At 52.3% G+C, this 22059-nt stretch overlaps 1 protein-coding gene across 1 annotated transcript in view; it reads right to left on the bottom strand.

Moving 5' to 3' along the window:
* Window positions 1–22059, bottom strand: part of CFDP1 (craniofacial development protein 1) — a 48280-nt gene that overhangs the window by 3762 nt on the left and 22459 nt on the right. The gene's annotated exons all lie outside the window — the stretch shown is intronic.

Raw genomic sequence — 22059 nt, 5'->3', positions numbered from 1 at the left:
CTTTGTCTTCGGGTTAAAGTGTTGTTTTCTGGAAGGGATCCAGCCTCAGTGCGTCACCAGTGCTGACAGCACATCTAGGAATTAACCGTTTCGGCGTTAGGTTCCAACTCGACCTCAGCTAGCTTTAGTTTCTGGCTGCTGCCACTTAGACATCCTTTGGATTCCTTTGGATGCTGCTCTCATCAGTCGTGCACTCACACACCTACGTATGAATTTCATTTTGTTTCTGACAAACAGCTGGAGCTCTTTGTAACCCCACTGAGACACGTGCTGTCCCAGCCCTACACCACTTCTAAGCTTCTGTCCCCCCGCTTTACGCTCCAACCACCCGTAAGACAGGAGCACCAGAACCTGCCACCAGCAACAGCCCTCCGCATGCAAACCTGCTCCTGTCCCATCTCACAGGATCACAGAACGGTTGGGTTGGAAGGGACCTCAAAGACCCTCCATTTTCAATGCCCTGCTGCAGGCTGGCTGTCCCCACTAGCTCAGGCAGCCCATGGTCTCGGGCAGCTCCACGGATGGGGCACTCAGCCCTCTCAGTGAGAAACGTTCCCCATACAGCCTACATCCCATGGGCAGCCCCATCCCATGACACACCAGCTCGCCGCGCGCTGGGATCCCACACCACTGCCAGCTCCCAGGACCACCTTTGTCCTTCCTCTCCTTGTTCATAGAGGGCTGAAATCCCACCCCGTGTGCCGGGGCCCCCGAAGCTCCGCTTTCTGCTGGGAAAGGCACACAGAGGACTGGGGTCAGCAGGTCGCTGCCGGGGGAAGACAATTCTCAAAGCTTGGAACCAGCAAAGCAAACTCGCATTAACCCCTTCTTAAACCAGCCTGGGAGAGTGTGTGGGGGGGGGGGGAACCAACATCCCGTCAACTCCTTGTTTACACACATTCCAGAGATAGCTCCACGTCTGCAAGGCCCGTGCCTCTGCAAAAAGCCGGAGAGGAAATGATTCTCGTTCCAGAGAAACGGGGGAATGTGGGGAGGGGGCCCAGGTGAGCGGCAGGCTGCTCCCCAGGCAGCAGCAGGCACGTCCTGCCCCCGCACAGCCGCTCTGTGGAAGGCATCCAGAGCTGTCCTTATCGCATCATTAGCGTGCTTTATGCTTCCATAATTTGCAGCCCTCCAAAGCAAAATAACTCCGCAGTTTACATGGAATTAAATCAAAGAAAATGACATCTTTGTGAGCCTCAGCCAGAAGATTCGCAGTGCAAGAACAGCTGGCTGCGGTCACTTGGGGCTGCAGCTTCCTCATGTAGGTACATGTGGGGGACAAGACCTTGAATCAAGGGAATCTCGGTAAGCTCTGGGCCTGTGGGAAGAGGAGCAGGAGTATCCCAGGGCCTGGCCCTCAAATTTTTTCCAGTCTGTGCACTGCAGGGGAGTGTGCCTGCAGCTTGCAGGGACACGGGGCACAGCGGGGGCTCTCCTGTTCACCTTTCTCCCTGAACACCCCATTGAAATGTCCACACCAACATGCAGTAACAGAATCGTGGAAATTAGGATGGTTCAGATGCAAAGGACCTCAGAGCCCACCCGGTTCTGTGGGCTGCGTGCCTTCCAGCTCAGGCTGCACAGGGCCCCATCCATGGCGTTGGGCACCTCCAGGGATGGGGCACCCACAACACCTTTGGGCAGCCCGTACAACTTCTCTGGGCAGCACAGCTTCATTCTCACACTGCCCCCATCCTCCCTTCCTCTGCAGGACACGATGGCTCCAAGGATCCTTATCTACAGGTCGCTGGGGGAAGAAGCATGGTGCAAGAGAAGGCAGGCAAGGCCCAGGTCCCGTGAATGGGATAAAAATGGAGAGGTTCGGTTCCTGCAGCCAGGACTGCACGCGAGCCTTGCACAACCACCAGCCCTACTATCAGATGAGCGCTCAGGTTGTGAGCAGAGGAGGTATGACAAACAAGAAGGCAAAACCAAACAAACATTGGGCAAGCATGCCTCGAGGGCTGCCCGCCGCCGGCCAGGCGGTGTTTGTGTGCAGCAGCTCGCCGTGCCCTGGGCCAGGAGCTGGCAGACTGATGGAGGTTATCTGAAGAGAATCCAAGGGACAGAGGACAAACGTCTGCCACACTTCGATACCTCAGATTGTTTCCAATATGTTGCAGAGGCACTGACTTGTGCAGATAATTAGCGCTGCGTGCAAGGCAGCAGGAACTGCCGTGGGGCTGTGGGTTTCAGCAAGTGGCTTAAGGATGCCCTGAGACAGATCCAAGGAAGCACTACAACTGATCCAACCTGCAATCCGGGCTGGCAGGCAGAAGGTGTGTAACGTGAGGTATTCCATAATTTGTTTCTCTGGGCAGACCTAACCTCTCAGACGTACTCACCTTGATGCCCTCAGAGTGGGAGAAGCAAGGATGCAGAAATAGGGGCTGTGACCCCGGACACCTCCGAAATGCATGGGAGCCTTCAGGCTGCAAACCACAGCATGCACTGGGACCACGTCCGGATGCCTTTGGGATGTCTGAGGTGCAAGGCCACTGCTGCTCTCAAGATGCCACAAGCTGCTGTCAGCGCTGGGACGGGCTGCTTCTGCCCTGCAGCATGGCCTGAAGGACACGTGCAGGTCTGCTGCAGATTCCTCACTCAGCACTGAGCCTTTCATCACCCCGAATAAACCCAGCAGCGAACCTGGCGGTGGGAATTCCTACGCCCGTGCCAACATGAAGTAAATGAGAGACATTAAAGTCCAATTAAAAACTTGCTTGGCCTTAAATGCCTCATCTGTTTAAAAAGCAAGTAACGGGGCCTGATTAATTGCATTCAGTGCCAGCGTGAGGAATTATTACCCTTTTTGCACTCATTAAGGGTATCTGCTGTGGCATCTTTAATCACCAAGGCATTTAAAAGAGAGAAAGTAATTTGCTAAGACATACTGGATCCTAGGGACGGGAACCAGGACAATTGCCTATTGAGGACACAGAGCCATGCTCTCACTTTCCACAATTAAAAAGTCCCTGAGCAATAGGAGAATGGGGTTCCCAGGGCCTGGTTCCAGCGAAGTGAGTCGGGCTGCTCTCCTCTCTGGGTGCTCTGATGCCAATCCCGCACACACTGCAGGTTCTGGGACTCCATCAGCCTCCAACTCGTGTGAGTTTTCTTGTTATCATTTTCCAGTAGCTATTCAGAACAGATCATTCCCTCACTTTCTGCAACAGCCTTTTATGTCTTTGAAAGCGTTTCACGCCTGCCTCGCTCAGCCTGCCCTTTCCTAGACTAAACAAGCCCCGTTCCTCCAAGCTTTCCTCATTCCTCACCACTTCCAGCCCTCTGACTGCACTCACTGCAGTGAGAAACGCAGTGTCCAAACCAGGGATGGGCTCCAGCTGCAGGGCTGCTGGCAGCAGCACCAGGAGGAACGCCTTGCATGCCTTGCACTGCACGCAGCTCCTTGCCCAGCCTGTGACGTGTGCTCTGTGCACAGCTCTGTGACACCGCTGATTCACGATGAGGCAGTGACTGAAGGAGATCTGTGCATGCACTGCTGCTGCCAAGGTTATTCCTTCCTTGATGCGCACGGAGGATGCCTGCTGCCCAAAGGCAGAGCTTTGCACCACTCCTTTGCTGTTCCTCCCATTTGCCTGCACGTTTCATGGAACCACCTGGATTGGGAAAGACCTTCGAGATCTTGAAGGTTAGTCCAACATCAACCTGACCTACTAAGTCCGATCACAAAACCACGTCCCTTAGTGCCATGTCCACGTGCCTCTCAAACACTTCCAGGGCTTCCAATGCCTGACTCACATCCTTCGACAGCCTGTCTCAGACATCTCTGCATACTGACCTGTGCTGTTCACAATGCCCATCCCACAGCTACTGAGGAGAAACACCTGGAGAAGGACATCCTGTCTTTGTGAACAACTGCCTTTGGGAAAGTGTTCCAGGCCGGGCTGGATGGGGCCTTGGGCAGCCTGATCTAATGCCTGATTTAGTGGTTGGCAACGCAGCCCAGGACAGGGATTGAAACTAGATGATCTTTGAGGTCCCTTCCAACCCAAGCCATTCCATCAATCTGTGAAGCACCTCTGGAGACCAGACAGCAACTGAGCAAGCACCAGTCAGCCAACCGAGAGTGAGCCAGAGCTGAAAGAAAGCAGGCTCAGATGGCAGAGTGAGCAATGACACCTTGCACTGTCCATCGCCTGGGAACGATGGGTGCTCTACTAAAGGAGCCAGGAGCATTCCCTGCTCACCTTTTTGGAATCACAAGCCCTCTACTCTGTTTCTGCTGGTTCCCTGCGAGTATGCAGACTGCAAACCCTGCTGCTGCTGCTTGGACCCTCCTATGGTCAACAGCTTCTCTAGCAGAAAGGTCTTAATACATAAGAAGCAAACACTGAACACAAAATAGGATGGTACTGATGTTTAGCCAACAGCCTTCTTCTTAAGGAACATTTCTGGGACAGCACAAGCAAACACACCTAAGAGCAGTCACTGATGCATACAAACCACGAGAGCAATGTTCTGCAAGTGCTCCAGGTTGTCATCACCAGCTGAGAGCACTGTTTGCAGCTGGAAACGTCACCCCAAAGGCTCTGATGGGGGGATGTAGTGAGACTCTCCCAGCAGAGAGAAGAGCACAGAGGTTTGAAGATACTCCTATCTGTTCCTGCCACAAATGGCTGTGAAGCCAAACAGTATCCCTTAACAGCAGGAAATGGTTTTCATACAAACTAACCACAGCTGGGCAACTGATGCAGCCAGTAAATACCTTCATTTTAAGAAGTGGAAGATTCCTATCCACTGCAGCAGGCTGCCTGTCCCACTGTCCTCCCTTCAAATCAAGTCGTGCGTTCTGTGAGCAGAGTGCTCAATCCCAGCAGTGTCCCAGCTGCTGAAACCTGCCTGGTGCCCTGCGTGCTCACTGAGTGGAGGGCTGAGCATTCAACCAGGTGCTGCCAGCAAGGACACACTGACAGCTGTGCAGTCAAAGCACAGCCAAGACGACGTGGCATGCAGAAGCCACGGTGATGCGACAGGCTAAGCGCATGCTGGATGCTGCCTTGGTGAGGTGGCTGCAGGCACACTTGATGCTGGTGGTAACTGCAGCCAAAGATAATCAGTGGGGAATTGATGGTGTCACGTGGCGCTCCCACCTCCCAGCAGCAGAGAGCTGCAGGCCCGTCCAAGGGCAATGCTCTGGAATGCTGACAATGGGTTTATTGCTGGATTTATTATTAATCCAGCGTGGTGAATTTATGCGAAACTTCCCAAGTGGCACAGTGCTGTTTTGCTAAGGCAGACTGCACCTCACCTTCATGAAGGGAACATGCTCCCACATCAGCTCGCGACCAGCAGAACCAAATGGGTTTCCATGCACACTAAGATCAGAGGACTGATAGATGCTGTGCCCCTCCGTGGGCATCCAGATCAGCACAGCACCTCCCTGGCAGACGCTGGGGCTGGAGGCTCCTTCCACAGTCTCTGGAGGACGCGTTCACCCCCAGGCCAGAACCCAGGGGCTCTCTGGCTCAGCCAGCCCCTGCGCTGCAGGTCCCCTTATCAGCAGGAAGACCTCATTAGGGAAGGGACTGAGGCTTCCTGCTGAGGCCCGCAGCCTTTCTGTCGCTCGTGGCGCTGAGGCCACAGAGCTGGAGGAAGCACGGTGTTTTCCTTGGGCCTTCGAGACAAAGTTGCTACGAGGTTGTTGTCAACAAGACAGGGCTGTGCTGATGGGGCTGGGCAGCACGGGCTGCGCACGGGCTGTCACCGCAGGACAGGGCACAGCAACACAAGGCCCCTCTGTACCAGCGTCCCCGCAGCTGCCCCAGGCTGTATGGGCAGAGCAGAACCAAAACCCAGTGCCCTCCTCATCAGGGTGATGCTGGGGAGCCTGGAGCTGGCTCCTGTCCAGCACGCAGCACAGAGGGAGGCTGTTCCAGCAGCACGTTCCTCCAAGGCGCTGCAGTGGGGCCAGCCAACGACGTTACAGCATCAACGGATGGAGCTCAACAGGAGCCTAATTGAAAGAGCTGCGGCGTTCAGCTGACTCCTGATGCTATGAAGACGTTAAGGGCTCCAAGTCAGTGCTAAGCAGCCCTGTCTGACAGCTCCAGCACTCAGCTGATGGATGGGAACCTTCCCCTCAGGACTTGGTGGGCAGCCAGAGCCACAGCCCCGTCAGCACCATCACCAAGGCCAAGTGCTGGACAAGCTGTCCCTTCCCAGCTGGAGGCTGCAGCTTCCACCAGGGAGGTTCAGCAGCTCTGAGTGTGATACAGAGCAGACCTGCTCCTGCCATTGGAGACAGGCACCCGGTTGGTCTGCACAGCGATGGGCTGTGAGCTCTGCCCTGGCCACATAGTTGGCACGCAGGGACTGCAAACCCACCAGCACACACCTACCTGTGCCCTGCCCCACGGCACACACCTCTGCACGCTGACTGGTCCCTGAGCGCATTCTCCACGTGCAGAATTTACTGCACTGTGCAAAACCACAATGAAGCTGAGCTGATCAGCTTACAGTAGCCAAGGGGAGGGAAGAGAAAGCTAAAGGCGGTCATTAAAACCTTTTCAGCTAAAACATCAGAACTCCCCAAACTGTTCTCACTTGATCCTGCAAAGCACACCGGCACCCATATTTAGGCACAGCAATAAGAGTGAATGGACGACTCTCAGCACCCGCAGCTCCCACGGCTGTGCAGAGCTCAGCGTGGAGGTTTCAAATAAAACAACCACGGCCTCAGTGCTGAGCTGGGATCAAGCACAGACCGCTTTTTATCTTAAAAGGCATTTGTTTGAGAACATTCGGGGCTGCTGGAACCGCCGGCCCTGACATTATTTCACCGTGAGACCTTAAAAACGTTGACATCTTCGAACCCAAAACAACGCACGGTCAGCCAGAAAATGACTGCCGGCGACGGGAGGAGGAATTCTGCCTCCCTTCAGGGGCCGGCTCCTTCCCCTCTGTCTAACAGCAAACCTTTTGTTCGGGCTCTCAGCGCAGCCCCGAGGTACGCAGGGAATGTCTCGCCGCGCTTTGATCGGCGCAGGGGCTGCTGCAGAGTGCGCGGAGCAGAGCTGCTAATGGAATTGTTCCAGCCTAACGGGATTTCACTGAATGCGTGGGGACGGCGGAGCAGCCAGGGCTGCTGGCAGATTGCTCTTTATGGTGCCAGGCACTCCGACAGCCTGAGAAAAAACTGCCCCTACAGCCCTCCATCAACACGGGACCCCCAGGGTTCCGCACTCAGCCCCATCAGCTTCCCACCGCAGCAGGCTTTGATCAAAACGGGGCGAGAAAGCCAGGACAGGAGCAAGGAGGGACCCCCCTCCCCCAGCAATTAATCTGACAGCTTCAAGCAAAGTCCCGATGAAAACAAATAGACCGCCTTCCACCCGCAAATGTTTGCAAAGCTCGGCAGCCTGGGACAGGGGAAAGTTCCCAGGAAATTAAAGGAGGGTGAGCAAGCGTCCGGGCTTTCTGGCACAAACGTATCGCTGTAATGAGTAACCAGCCCGAGCCACCCAGGGCAGCAGTTGCTTTGCAGTGTCATGCAAGGAAATAAATAGCATGACTATCATATATTAACTTCCAGGGGAAAGGCAGTTCTGGCAGCACGTGGGCCTAAGGGGGACCATAAACATTTGGGCACTGCTACGAGCAGCCATAAAACAAGAAATAGGACTCGACCGTGTTTAATTGCTTCAGGGAAGGGCAGCATCACTGGTGCGTCTGTCAGTTACCTCCCCCCCCACAGTGCTGCTCCATCACAGACCCAGAGCTGGGCAAATGAGCCCATCAGGGTGGGCACTGCAGGGGCAAGGACTGGAGGGAAGTGCCCTAAGATGTTTGCTGTGTAGAAGCTGAAGTCCAACCCTCCGAAAGCAGTGGGAAGTTAACTGCTGAAAGGATGCGCTTTGCTTTTTGAATACAGCTGATGGCCACAGAAATGTCTCGGTAACAAAGAAAGAGACAAAAGCAGAGATCCTAAAATGTAGAGAATAGGAGAAAGTAAGAGTGTCTTGTTCTTTCTGCAGAGCTTGGCTGAAGTGCTTTGAATGCCACCTCCAAGCCTTCAAGCTTTGGCAGCCACACTTAGAAGCGCTGCCTTGCTCCTCCCAAGGACCCACCTGGCTGGAAATAGACTGCCAGGCCCCAGAGGGACCCAGGTGTCACCTCGCTCTGTTGTCCCCTTCTGGCTGGAGGGCAAGAAGAATGGTCAGCAGCTCCTGCACAGAGCACCAGGTCTGACAGTCACCATTTACCCACCAAAAGCTGCTTGGGAAGGGGGAATGGGGACAGCAGCCCAGCTGGGCTCTTGGTGACACCGTGTCTCTGGAATTCACTGGTGAGTATCCCACAGACCCTGCATGGGATGGGAGGATTTCCCAAATCCTGAGTGCCTCACCAGCTGCAGAGGGCAAAGCAGCTGTGCATGCACAGACTAGCAGCGTGCTGCCAAATTAAGACCAAAGCAGCTCCACCCATGCTCACTGTCACAGGGTGCAGCTCCGGGTCCCCAGCCATAGGTCAGGTCACCCAGCCCCTCTGTAGCAAAGCTTCTGTCCCAGGGCCCCAGAGCAGTGCAGCAGCACTGAGTAAGGCAGGCAGGCTGCCAGCGGAGACTTCAATCTCCTTCAGGGAGCTGAAACAGTTACTTGGTAAATGCATTAACCATGGGAACAGCTTCCCAAAGGATGTGGTGGATCCCAAATTGTAAGTCTTTCCATTGCAAGTGGATGCCTTCTTGAAAAACTCAGGCTGCAGTTTGACTACAAGTGTGCAGGGAAGTGCTGTGACCTGAGCGCAGGCACCCAGCGAGGACAGAGTGCATCCCAGCTGGGCCACAGCCACCCCAGGGCTCCAGGAGCACCCCGTACCTCCTCCTCTTACCTCATGGCTTTCGAATGCCTAGCTCTCTTCAGGGTCTGCTGTTAGAGATTTGAGGAGTCAATGAATACCAGGATCAAACCTCAGCCATTCCCTGCCACAGTGAATCCTTAAGGTTGGAAATGACCCCTAACACCACCTAGCCCAACTGTCCTTCCCAACCTAACCCAACCCAACCCAACCCGCTTCTGTGAGCGCAAAACCCAAGCAGGGTGAAAACCCTGCCAAGGGAAGAAACTCTCGTCTGAGAAAGCAGCACAAAGGAAAGGCACCAGAAGGGATGGTCACATCTCTGGGTGAGGAGGAGCTGGGAAAGGCTCATCTCCAGGAGCACAGAGCGCCAGCGCTTCTTTTTTTAACTTAGCCAGCAGCTGCAGAATTTAGGCTTTGTTTAAAGCCTTTTGCCCTCGCAAAGGAAACCTCCTCCCCTCCTTTCCCTTCCCAAAGAAAAGGCCACCAAAGTCTGCGGGCAGACATCCTGTAATGTCACCTTACTAAGAGGTGGCAACCTGACTCAGCTCAGCCAGCAGCTCTGCTTCCACATGGGGCTGCAACAGCAGCATGTGGCCCCAGGCTGATCCCTGGCTCAGGTCACACCACCAGCAGCACAGCCAGGGGCTCTGCAGCAGAAAAGAGGGGCAGGCTGGATGCTGGGGGTCAGGGCAGACCTCGTCACTCCTGTTTATTTCATGTGCACATTGTTGCATGCACAAACCTTCTCTCTGCAGATGCATGCTGCACCCAGACCACATCTCAGTGCTCTCCCTGTGACATGATTTAGCATAAGGCACTGCATTATCTGCCTGGTCAGAACAACCAGAGGCAAACAGCACTGAACCAGGCACCATGCACTAAATGCTGCTCTCTGTGGCTTTTCTAAACCTACCTCAATTTATAGATTAATCTGCTGCACCAGTAATTGGGGCCATTCAATGGGTAGCGTGTAAAAGCACCATTATAGGAAAGGCTGGAAACCTGCTTGTGATTTACAAAATGAGGTCTCCAGAGGCTTGGGTACTTGTGAGGGGCAGGTGCTGTGCATCAGCTGCATTCCCTCTTTGCCCTCATCCAGGTTTAATATCAGCAATAAAACACCCTCTGCATTAGCTGTAACGCAGCAGAGCACATACTATTCTCCTTCCCACTTCTCTCCTGCTGTGTGGTATCATGACTTCGAGATGCTGTGCATCAGCCAGTTGAGATGGGGGGACAGGCACCTGAGCAGTGCGAGCAGCCTCCATGCCCCACAACAGGCAGGCTGCTGGGGCCATGCATAGCACAGCAGGATTTGCAGAGGGAAGGAGCAGAGCCTGCCTCTGCTCACAGAGAGCCCCTCCTTCCGCCCAGCCCTTTCTGACCCCAAACCAAAGTCCAGCAGCAGCCTTCCTTCCACCCAGCACGGAGCATGGCAGCTCCCAGACCCCCCTTAGAAGCACGGCTTGGCGAGCAAGGAGCATTTCTTCAGCTGGCTCTCTGCTTGGGCTGCTTCACAACAAAAGGAAGCTGCAATCCCTCAGGGTTCAGATTTTTCCAAATGGGGTAAATGTACACAAACACCCAACATTTGCATGCGCAGCAATTGGGCCAAAGGATGCACAGGCAAGTGGGTGGCTCACTGGTGGTCCCGACATGCGATAACACGTGTGCAGCCCTGGAAACCTCCAGCTAAGAGCCATAGCTCCAACCTGACTGCTGCCTTTGAGATAAAAAAACAGCCTTTGTTGTCTGCAAGATTAGCATTTCAGAAAAAAAGCACAGCCCCCAGCCCAAGGGGCTGCTCCTTAACCCAAAACGTTGGCTCCCTAACGTCAGATGCTCTGAGCCCCGCAGTCATTAAGGCAGATTGTATTTAAGTGCCCTACTGCAGCTGATCAGAGCATTACTCCTTATGGGCTTCACGAGGCAAGAATGCCTTGCAGAAAGCAATCACATTTAGCAGTCAATTAGCAGAGATGCGCTCTTCTGAACTAAAAAAAATTAAAAATAACTCAAAAAACCAAAGGCTACGCCCTCAACTTTTCTCTGCTTTGACTGTTAAACTGAGGCAGATCGCTCCTGCAGCCCATCAATTCTGGGGCACGTGTAAGATTGGGATGGGCTTCATCCCAGACTTGTACAAGACCCAGGACAGTGATACCATTCCCATACAGAGCATAGCCTCTGACCGTGAAATTGAAACACTGCAAACTACAATCTCCCAGTATATTCCCTCTGGAGGATTCAGATACCCAGACCCCATCTGTGAGCATCTGAATCTCACCCTGGGGGCCCTGATGGAATCTCCTGCCTCGCAGTGAGGAGAATAAAGCTGCCCAAAGCCCAGGGGGCACCACGGTGACATCACGCAGGTAAGAATCGGAGCTTCCTGTCTCTGTCTCTACACCAACTCCAGACAGAAGCAGCACCAGCAAAAGAATAAATTCTGCTGGAAGAAAAACTGACAGCTCTCACCAGTTAAATACATGCCTACAGGCACAGCTTAGATGCGGGATTCTTACATTAAGAACAAAAATCCCCCTTGCTTTTCTTCTCCTTTGTAGCGGAATCCTCCAGGAGCATCTCCCAGGTGGGGTGCGCACCTGAGCACAGCTCAGCTACTGCAGAAGAGCAAAGCGTGCATCTGTACTGTCCCAAGGGGCCACTTCAGAGGATAACTGTTGGTTTTACCTGGCTCACCCGCTTTATGGGGCTAAGGCAGACTTCCCCAGATGCACCAAGCACTTCTTTCAGAGCTCAGGGGAGCAAAGGATGGCCAGAGCACAAAGACATGAGCAGAAGGACCAAAGGTGCAGGCAGTACCAAGAAACGTGACCTAAAAGAATCAGCTCTCAGGGTTCAACCACTGCAATGAGATCTTTTCCATCCTAGGAGTCACTTGAGAGAGGAAGGACACAACCCTGGGATACAAAGAGATGAAGCAGCAGGCTGGGAAGCACCTGGTGCATACTGGCTCCCAGCTACATCTCCCCAGCAGGATGACTTTCTCCTCACCTCACACCTCTTGCCATCATGCTGGTCCTGAGGCTGTAACAACTGGATAAGCCTAAAAAGCACAGGAATGAAGGCACAGCAAAGAAAATCCCCAGCCTGGATTAGGTGTGCAGCTGAGCTACTGGCACTTCCACAGCACCACCAGGCTTTCTCAGCCAAGCACAAATACAGGCAGGGTACAGTGCAGTGGAACATCAGACAAGGAATGCTTCTATAGCTGCTGGACATCTCTAGGACCTTCACCCTCCCTGTGCTTGGAGCTGCAGAACACAGGCGGCTCCGTTTGATGGCATGGAGCACATGGGGACCGCTGTACCCAGCTCCACCTCACCCCAAGGCTGCCACAACAGCCATCCACATTCCCTCCTTCAGCTCACAGCAAAGCAAGCATCCCAAGGCACCAATGAAGGCTGTTACACCACACACAACAGCTCACCACCAAACTAAACTCCCTTGAAGCTGCTCTGCTGCTTGCTGTGACCTGTTGGTGCGGCGCTGGCTGCTGCTTCAGGCTGTGTGGGAGCTGCTCACACCCTTCTCCTGAGCAGGGGCAGAAGTTTTAACTCACGCTGGTTTCTATGATCACCGTGACCGTATATTTTCTTATTTCCAAGACTGCACAGCTACTGCAAGGAGAGCAGCTCTGCTCCTGCAGTTGCCTTTGAGGGGACACGAGAGCTGCTGGCTTTGTTTTACATCACGTCCCAGCAGCACAAGGCTAACAATGTCCTTTCCCAAAAGGGTCTGTCAGCCAGTGGAGACAGCAAGAGCAAATGACTACAGTGATCTTTCAAAGCTTCTCGCATTACAGGCACTGAGAAGAGATGATCCTTCCCTTTGTTGTTCATATTTAAAGCGTGCAAAGCCCCACGTATTTAATTCCCACGTACATCGCTCGGTCTCTTGCATTGCAAGCAAGGCTATGTCATGAGAACTCCAGCACGACACATCCTTACCCATCAATTTTGGGAAGTGGGGCAGGGCTGTGGTGAGCAGGAGCCCAAGAGGGCCGTGGTTTTATTCCCTGTGGGATCTCCCTACCCCCAGCCAACACAGAGGAGGCAGCAGGGAAGAGGAGCATGCTGCTGGATGCTTCAGCCCTTGCTCTTTTTCCTTGCTGCAAAGACAAATTTCTTATTAAAAGATAAAGAAAAACCCTTTCATCCTCTACGCTCAGACCTAAATCTTTAAATACCTAGTGAAATATAAGTAATTGAGATGTGCTGTTAGCAGCTGTGGGCTCAGTCATCCCTTTCATGTTCGCAGACAGAAGCTGACTAGGACTAAGGGTTACTTAACTTAAAAATGACAAAGTTGGATCGCTGTGCCTGGCAATGAATATTAAAAGGAAGGATAAGATTGACATTATCTTGCTGCATTGTAGCTCCTACTTTTTCCCCATCTCAGCGCTCCATTCCTCACTTCTTACTGCAAAGATCCAGGCATGCACAGCTCAGGCTGACCTGCACTGAAGCCCGGTATTCTGGTACTACGCTTAAGACAATCAAAAGGGCTCAGCTAGCAAAGCTGCACAACGTCCTGAGAACAAACATGAACAGAAGCTGCTGCACACACATCCCAGGCTTCACAGAGGCCCCGCTTGACTTTGGAGATGTGGGGCAATGCTGCTAAGCCACCTTCCCCACCTTTTGCAGCCTGTCCTATTCTCTTGGAAGCAATAGCATGGCTGCGGAATGAAACTGGAGCTCTCTGCATGCTCCAGGAACAGCATTCACTGCAGGTTCTGCTCAGAAGGATTACAGATGTTTCCCTGAATGCAGAGAATTCATTTTTTCTCTACATCTACAGCAGCTAAACAGCCCTATCTGAATGAGTGGTGGCTAAACAAAACAAGGGCGTGCAACCGAAGAAGCGAGCTGCCAAGATGCTTTTACCCTTTAAGCAGAAGGAGAAAGCACTGCTGCCTGCACAGACTTGCTCCAGTGCCCAAATTACTCTCCCAACCAAACCCACACGTTATTTCCAGCTCCAGTGCTTTCAATCACTGCTCACAGCTGCTCTGCTGTGCACCTCCCTCAGCTGAGAATGACGTTCTCTTGCAGAAAACTCCAGGCTAAGGTCAAGTCCTATCTTACGCCGTGCTTTCTAATCCAAAAGCTGTACTCCAGCTCCCACGTTCATTAAAGCAATGGCACGGCCACGTGACCTGACGACAACTGGTGCCAGCTGGTGCTGGAGCTGTATCTGAGTAACAGGGCAAAAGCCTTGGGCTACTCAGGGCCGAGAGGATATCTCCAGCATGGAGCAAGCTCAGGCACTCGTGCAGCTGCTGTGCTGAGCTCTGCAGGGAGCACGGAGCCTCTCAGCGGGTTCCTCGATAGGCTAACCCTGGGCTAGCTGCAGAGCAAACCTACACAGAGTTCACACAGGCTGGCAGCTCCATCTGCAAGGACACAGCTGCACTGCTCACCTCTCTAAGGCAGGGAGGGATGCTCTCGCAGTGCCCCGGGCTCCACTGCTCTGCTCCATCCCACAGGGATGCAGGAGCACCATGGGCTAGTGCCCCCAGGCCCCAGTGTGGCTTTGGACTCACCTCTGTGCAGTGCCTCAGGGAAGGGTGCGATCACTGCAAGCCTGTCCACCTCTTGCTACTTCCCCCCCCCTTGTCCTTTGAAGAAAAGGGATTTTTGCTATCAGTCAACCAAGAAGAAAGTGTTTTCATCAGCAGATGCTCTCCTTGGGCATCTTGCCGTCAAGCACAAGCTGAGGTGCTTGCTCAAAGCAGACAGTCAGGCATTCAGAGCAAAACAGAGCTAAGCCTGGCTGCTCTGCAAGGAGGATATTGTTTTATTGTACGTGAAAAAAGGTAATGAAGTTCAGCACTGGGCATAAACAAGCTGACTGCACATAATGGACATTGTTAGGTGTCTGAATAGGTCACTGACTCAAAGGAAAGTTCAGCTCCACAATGCAGGTCTTGAGCACTGCCCCTCTGAATACCCAGCAGAAAGCATCCCCACACACTCACACCCCATGCATTCAGCACAGCTGGATCTTTTTGTATTTCTCACTGTCCGTTTCCTCCTGAATTTCCCTAGTTTCCTTCCATTTGTATTATGAGCCTTTGTTCTTTCTCTGCCCTCTTCCTCCTACTATTTAGAAGCGTACAGACGCAGACTAAGGGTGAGGAAGCAAGCAGAGTAACAGCACAGAAGAAAAACAACTTTCACAGCTTGCACCTACCTATTCCGAAAACATGATACAGCAGCATAACTTCTGCATGAAAGTAGTGAGCCCTGTGTGCAAGAAACTGGCAAACTTCAATGACAACCACAAAGGGTTGTGTCTGTCACACACTAAGAAGTTAAAACAGGGCCCTGCACAGAATTAATTTCATCTTAGTACTTGCTAGTTAAAATCATACCACAGAATGGCTTGGGTTGGAGGGACCTCAGACATCACCTAGCTCCAGCTGTCAAAACCCTGTCCGTGAGGCTCTTCCCCAAAGCCCCACCACGGTGGAATATTTCTCCTTCTGTCAACAGATCTTGAGGTAGAGCTGCAGCCTGCGTGGTACTTATTCCAACCTGCCACACAGTGTAACTGGGATGTCCCACGCAACGAGTCTGAGCATCCCCACAGCCTTCCAGCAGAGGAGACAGGTATTCAAGTGTTGGGTTTGGGTCTGACGCTGACCGCTTTCTCCTTCCGACTCGGATAAATTAAGAATCATCCACTTACAAGATGAATTTTGTAAGCGGAATGTGAACAGTCAACCCAGAAGCAGGGGTCAGTGGGGAACTCCAGGTGGGAGGGCTGAGAGAAAGGCAGGCAGATGGAGCTGGTGACATGCTGTCACTGCATCTGGGCATCAGTGACCTTGCTGTGCTCCAGAGCTCCCAACCTGCACTACACCCCATGAAGTCAAAGCCTTCTGCCAGCACCTTCACCATGGCAGGTGCTGCCCTGGACAGACACGCTTCACATTGTGCTGGTTCTCTACCCTGCTTTCCAAGTACTCAGAGGCAACCTGTGTGCACTGTAACTAGCATCAGGACTTCAGCAGCACTTGAGACTACCAGAGCTGTCAGCTCCTTCAGCACTAATAATCACCTGTCAAAAACGCAGAGCAGACTAGGGAAGAAATAAAAGAGGAAATGATTAAGCACCTCGAGCTGTAGCCAAAGCAATCAAGAAACTGAATTCAGCTGCTTTAGTAAGTACCTTTTAATGCAACATGTCCCTCCTCCTGTGCAGGAGTCCTACGGTGACTCCACAATAGCACTGTGCCTTTAAATTTGCTAACAAACAGCCTAAGCACTCATGCACAAGATGGATGCCAGGGAGGGAGAAAAGAGAAAGATTTCAGATTACAACCAGAACAGCATTTGTCACTTGCTGTAGATGTGTGAGAGGCAGTTTCCAGGCTCTTGGACTCGTGAAGAATATTTTCTGCTCCGTTCCTGATGTGCTTGGCTGCTTTCTGCCAAAACCTGTTTTAAATCCATTAACGAAACCAGGCCGAGCCTGCATAACTTCTAATTCTCCTGGTGGAAAAATGGCACTGAGTGTATTTCTGGAATGACAGACAGCCGCCGTTCCCAGCGGTGTGAAGCTCTGCTCCCTGGCCGCCGCCCTCCTCAATAGCCACTTTCTCCTTGGAACATCACTTCTAGCTCTACAGAGAACACAGAAACTCGTTAACATTCCTCTTCCTCTTCACATTAGCAGCACTTGGCCACCCCAGCCAGTCCTTCATTGCTGCTGTGCCTGCAGCTGGTTTCACGGGGATTAGCAAGGTCTGGTTCGGGCACACCGATCAGCTCTGGATACCCACAAGCTCCAGCGTTGCTCTGAGCAGCAGGGACAGTAGGAAGGGAAAGGAAGACTCACCCAGCACCATTTCCATCCCCTGTTCTCAGCAGATGAAGCACAGCCAGGCAGTGACGTATCCCTGCAGCACGGAAGAACAACGGCGGTGCTCCTACAGGAGCTGAGTGCAATGCCTGCAGATCTGGTCGTGTGTCTCAGAGCTGGGATGGTCTGAGCAGAAGGTGGGAGGCTCTTTGCAGATATCCCAGCGGGATCTGGGGAAGCCCCACGGAGGGCAGAAGGACCTGATCCAGAAAGACCACGCATGGACCCAAACCTGCAACCAGCCACACGCTGCCATTCGGGCCCATTCATCTCCCTTTGGCAGCTCCCAGGACTTCAGTTTACATGGGTCTAATCCTTTAAGGACAGGGGCCACTGAGCTGCACAAGCCATGCCAAGGACACGGCCTTTCTCCAGAGATCTTCCAGAGGAAATCCCAAACACTTCTCATGGAAAAATCAGAATTATTCCAGCATGCGAAAGGAAAACCCTCTTTCCCAGTGTTTAAGTTAAGGCTGTAGAGGGCTGCAATTTTTTATGAAGCTTAAGTTAAAGGATGCAGCGACTACTAATGAAACGGGCACCAGTTCTGTTACAGCAGCAACATTTTTTGGCAGAAGCATTTTAAACCTAACCTCCCGTTCCATGAACAGCAGCGGCCTAAAGGGAAGGACTGCTGAGTCAGCTCCTGCTTTGGGCCTCACAATGTGCTCTGTGTTCTCCAGCAGGCTATAATCTACCAGGGAAAGCTGTAGTGGCAGGCAGGGGTGAACGTAAGAGCTTTAAAGAAATCTGGAAAGAAACGTGTGAAACTGAAGCTTCCATTTAATTTAAGAAAAAAAATGAAGATACCACAAAGTAACAGTGGGTGAGCTATGACTGCAAGCACCATCAGCACTAGCAGCTGCGTGTAGAGATACACTCTGATGACACAAAGGCTCAGCTCTAAGCCACAAATGATGCTGTCCCCATACTCTCCACGACAGATCTGTGTGCAAAGTACCTTTGGGGGCAGCAGATACTGCAAGTCACTCAATGCCCAAGTGCCCAGCTAACCCAGGCCCTTGTCTCCAGCACCACCCAAGAGCATGCTTGCAAGGGGAACCTCTCAACATGGCTTACTGAGATAGCACTGAGACACAGAGAACAGCCCACAGCCAGCTCTCCATCTTCAAGGGGGGCTTCAAAACATGGAGGCAGTGCTGGAACCTGCGTGCCCCAGCAGGTGCTGCTCAGCAAATCCAGTTGCAAGAGAGTGTGTCAGACCCAGCACAGCAAGGCTTGGAGTCAGCGAGGATTTGGAAGCAGCACACTCAGGCTGCACAAAGCCATGCCTTTGCTCACAAGCTCTCTGAAAAGCAGCAGGTATGCACAAGCCACGTCATGGACGCTGTGTTGGAGAAGGGGCAACAAACCCCAACATTAACTCTGCCTGTGGCTCCGAGTCCCAAAATAATTGAGAGGTGAGAACAACGCTGAAAGCTGCTTTGAAATTCCCAGCCCTTATCGTGCCTTCTGGATGCCTGTTGGACTTGATCAGCTGACGGAGCAAACTAAGCAGCCATCTCCAAAGAGAGGTGCTGGCCATTCCGACAACCACTGCATCCAACTCACTGTGCCCGAGCATCTCCAAGGAATGGGGTCTTCACCTTTTCCTCTACAGCAATCAATCCATAGGCGCCTGGATTTCTGGGCAGCTGCTTTCTTTTCAGTTACATCACAAATCAAAGTACATAAAAAACTCTCTGCCGGGGCCTCTCCCCAAGACTCATTCCTTTCTATATCTTCCTGTTCCCATTCTCAGCCCTGCAAGTCCACAGCCTGCACGCCCAAGAGAGCCTTGTCCATTATGCCTGCATCTGAAGCGTGTTAGCACTTCACAAAGCCCTCTCTTTCACTTCACACAGCGCAGGGATCCCCATGGCATTCAGCACAATCTCTGAGCTAACGCTTTGAGGCTTCCCACACTCACAGCCACAGCCCTTCTGTATTGGTATCAATATTTAACATCAACAGCCCCTTTCCTTCCAACACAAGCTGTGTTTTCAGCTTTATCACCAACAGAAAAACAAACCACATATGTATGTAATCCAGGCTCAAGGTGCGTGTATAAAAATGGATAGGGTGATGCACCAGCCAGGTGGCAGACATCCACCCTGACATTTATCTATCTCCACGTACGAGGAAGAAAGGTCACTCACAGCTATGAGGCTCTGGAGTTTGCCCTTGGTCAAATTGGGAAGTGTCACAAATCAGCCACCATTCGTCCTCAGAGATGTGCAGACCTGGAGAGTGCTGGAGAGCAGAGGGACAGCAGCATGCTGCTGATTAAACAGCCCCAAACACAGCCATGTCCTGGTGACTGCGCACGAAAGCACAGCACAAGCAATTTGCTGGCTTCTGGAAAGTCCTGGTGTATTTTTATCTGGTTCAAACCATTTGCTCCATAATCGGTTAGTTCATCTCCAAGAAAGAGAAGCATTCTTCATTTCTTGAGGTCTCCAGTTCCAGAATGGTTGAAGCCCTCTCCCAGAGCAAAGCACTCTGGTTTGGCACAGAGGCGCCCAGGCAGAAATGCGCTGTGCAAAACTCAGGAGCATCTCTGGCCTTCACCCCCAGAAGTCTTAGCTTAATGCAGTTGGCTAAAGGAGCTCAGCAGGCTGCCATGTTGGGTTTGTCTAAATGGGAAACTCCAGATCAGGCTCTTATATGGGGAATCTTACCTGCCAGAGATGCTGGGTAACCCTGGGCTGGGTTCCCACCCAGGTGCCCTCACTTCTGCCCTGAACACCCAAGCTGCAGATTTTAACCAAGCCTCAGCAACACTACACAAAGGCTCCTTCAGAGGGTACACACATGGGATGCTCAATCCCAAGGATTTTCACCTATTTGAGTAACCATCAGCATACATTACAACCCACTATTTTGGCTCAAATTGCCTAAGAGAACGATGCACTAACTGCACGGGCTCTCGCAAACCTTTACATCCACCTGGGTTTGTTGGATGGCCGTGCCCCATGGCAGTCACAGCTGGCACAGGCTAGGGTTTATCCATCAGCCATCAGCACTGCAACACATCACAGGCAGCACTTGGAGGAAAATCACAGCGACTCAGCTTCGCTTTGAGAATCCCACCCAGAACATTACTTAGGAGTTCCCAGGACCATCCCAGGATTCTTTTGTTGAAGTTTGATACAGAAAGCAGAGGCTCCCTAGTTATGTGGCTGCTGTCCAGCCGCTCTCCTCCAGCTCAGCACATGGCAGACAAAGCAGCAGCTCTGGCATTGAGATGCACGTGTGGAGGTAACGCGCCAACTTCTGCCTGGGTTTCCAGCCCCAGGATGCAACACTCCAGGTTTATCACAACCCGGGGCAGAGCTGATACGGATTCACATTCTGAGTCCTGCCAACATGATCTCAGTGCCTCCTAAAGGAACAACATGGCCAGAAATCCCATGGCCAAGGACAACACTTGAGCACATTTACAAGTGTCAGACCTGACCCTCACTGAAGATGACTTTAGCAGCCAAGGACAAGGTGGCACGGACACCTGCAAGCCCTGCACTGCAGCACATGGAGCAGGGAGGTATCAAAGCTCTCCTATGGCCCCACTGCCCTGGGACACCGTGCAAGGTCAGGAAAGTGCTCCTTGTGACTGCAGTGCTATCTGCTTCCCACCCGGATCGCCTGCTGCTACAGGAAGGAGACAGGAAACTCTTTTTTTTCCCCCCAAGAGAAATCTGTAATAAAGAAAGTCGAGGAGAGTTAGCATCTCTCAACAGCCGATGATAAACAACCTCTTGTTAATATCTGCCATTACTTTTCCTGGAGAAAAGCTAGGTGGAAAATCCCTACGAATTTGGCTGCCTTGCAACCAAAGTACTGACCAGTGGAGACCAGTGGGAAGGTGCTAAGCATCCTGTTTGTGCCACATAGTTTAAAGGTTTGGATGTTTAAAAAAAGAGAAAAAGAAAGAACACTTGATAAACACATTGGACATGAAACCAGAAAGCAAGGAAGGAGACAGCTATCCTATACAAGCTCCCGAGTCAGCCCAAAGCACACGACCTGTTTCATACTGATCTGTTTGCAGAGGCCATGTAATCTCCTGGAAGTGGTATTGTTTCCAAAACAAATGCTACACACTCTTCTTCGAGTTGAGAAAGTAGGAAAAAACCTCCCCCCAGTGCAAAGAGCCCAGCACTGCTGGTGAGGCACTCCAGTGCATGCGTGTGAGCAGGAAAGGAAGCGGAGAGCCCTTCCAACTTTCCAAAGGGTTATTGCTAACAGCAGGGAGGGAGAGGGGATTTTACACATTAGGAAAAATGCCACGATGGTGCTGTGCTTAAAGCAAACGCTACACCAGAGGTCCTGGGCTGCACTGTCTGTCTCACACTTTTCTACTGCAAAGTGTGGTTACAGGGAAGGATGCAGGGTCTGGCAGCAGGGTCAGCACTGCAGGAGCTTTGGCAGCACAGAGCAGTGTGCCAGGTGCTGCACAAACAAGTTTCCTCCTCTGGGAATTGGCACGCTCCTGTCACATGGCAGCATGCTGGCTGTACCTCCAACACCTCACTTCAAAGCACAGGTCCAGGGGGTAGATCCACACCAAAGTGCCTGAACCTTCCTGAGATCTAAGCAAAGAACAGGATTAAGAGTTATTTATACCTTTTTGGGCTCTGGCCTAAGCAACTTGCTGTGCATCACACAGAGGGCATGGCAAAGCAAAGAACATCCCCACGTACCCATCTCCAGAGGGATGGAGATACTGCATACACCAGCTGCATCTGTAGGCTCCCTGCAAGGAGAAATCTACAGGTCCCAGATGAGGAGAGAGCATGCTACATACCAGCCGCCCTGGAAGGAAACAACACGAGCACGCCAGAAAATTACTCTTTCAGTGCTCTCCCAAGAAAGTCTAATAATCTCATCTTTCATGCGCTTACGCCTCTGCTTTCTGCAAGGCCTTGCTGTGCACTGGCAGGCAGCTCCCCGGGAGCCAGGAAGGTCAGCGTGCCTCCAGCAGGGGAAGGGGCAGGGGGAGAGGAGCACTGGGCTGGGTTCCCACCAGCTTTGCATTATGAAAGCCAGGAGCTGCAGTCAACCAGCCTGTGCGGGTTTGCTTTAACCCCCTCTGTGCTGCTGAATGAGCATTTGCACTCATCTCCTAATGCCACACAGCCATGTGTACGCTACAGGTCACGAGTGTAACAGGCGAGCACCTCAAAGACAGCCTTTGCTCCCTTTTCTGTGCTTTGCAGCTATCAGAAAGGTGCAAATTTCCCCTAGGTTTGTACTCATGGGTGCTCCAACCTGGCCTGCTGCTTCCTGAAAAAAAAAAAAAACAGTGCTACAGTCCAACGCTGCACATGCCCAGGA

The sequence above is a fragment of the Centrocercus urophasianus genome, unplaced genomic scaffold, assembly GCF_019232065.1.
Source record: "Centrocercus urophasianus isolate 14NV4802_14NV808 unplaced genomic scaffold, USGS_Curo_1.0 seq_49, whole genome shotgun sequence".
NCBI lineage: Eukaryota > Metazoa > Chordata > Aves > Galliformes > Phasianidae > Centrocercus > Centrocercus urophasianus.
The sequence above is the reverse complement of the archived record's forward strand: the minus strand, read 5'-3'. Positions and strand labels throughout refer to the sequence as shown.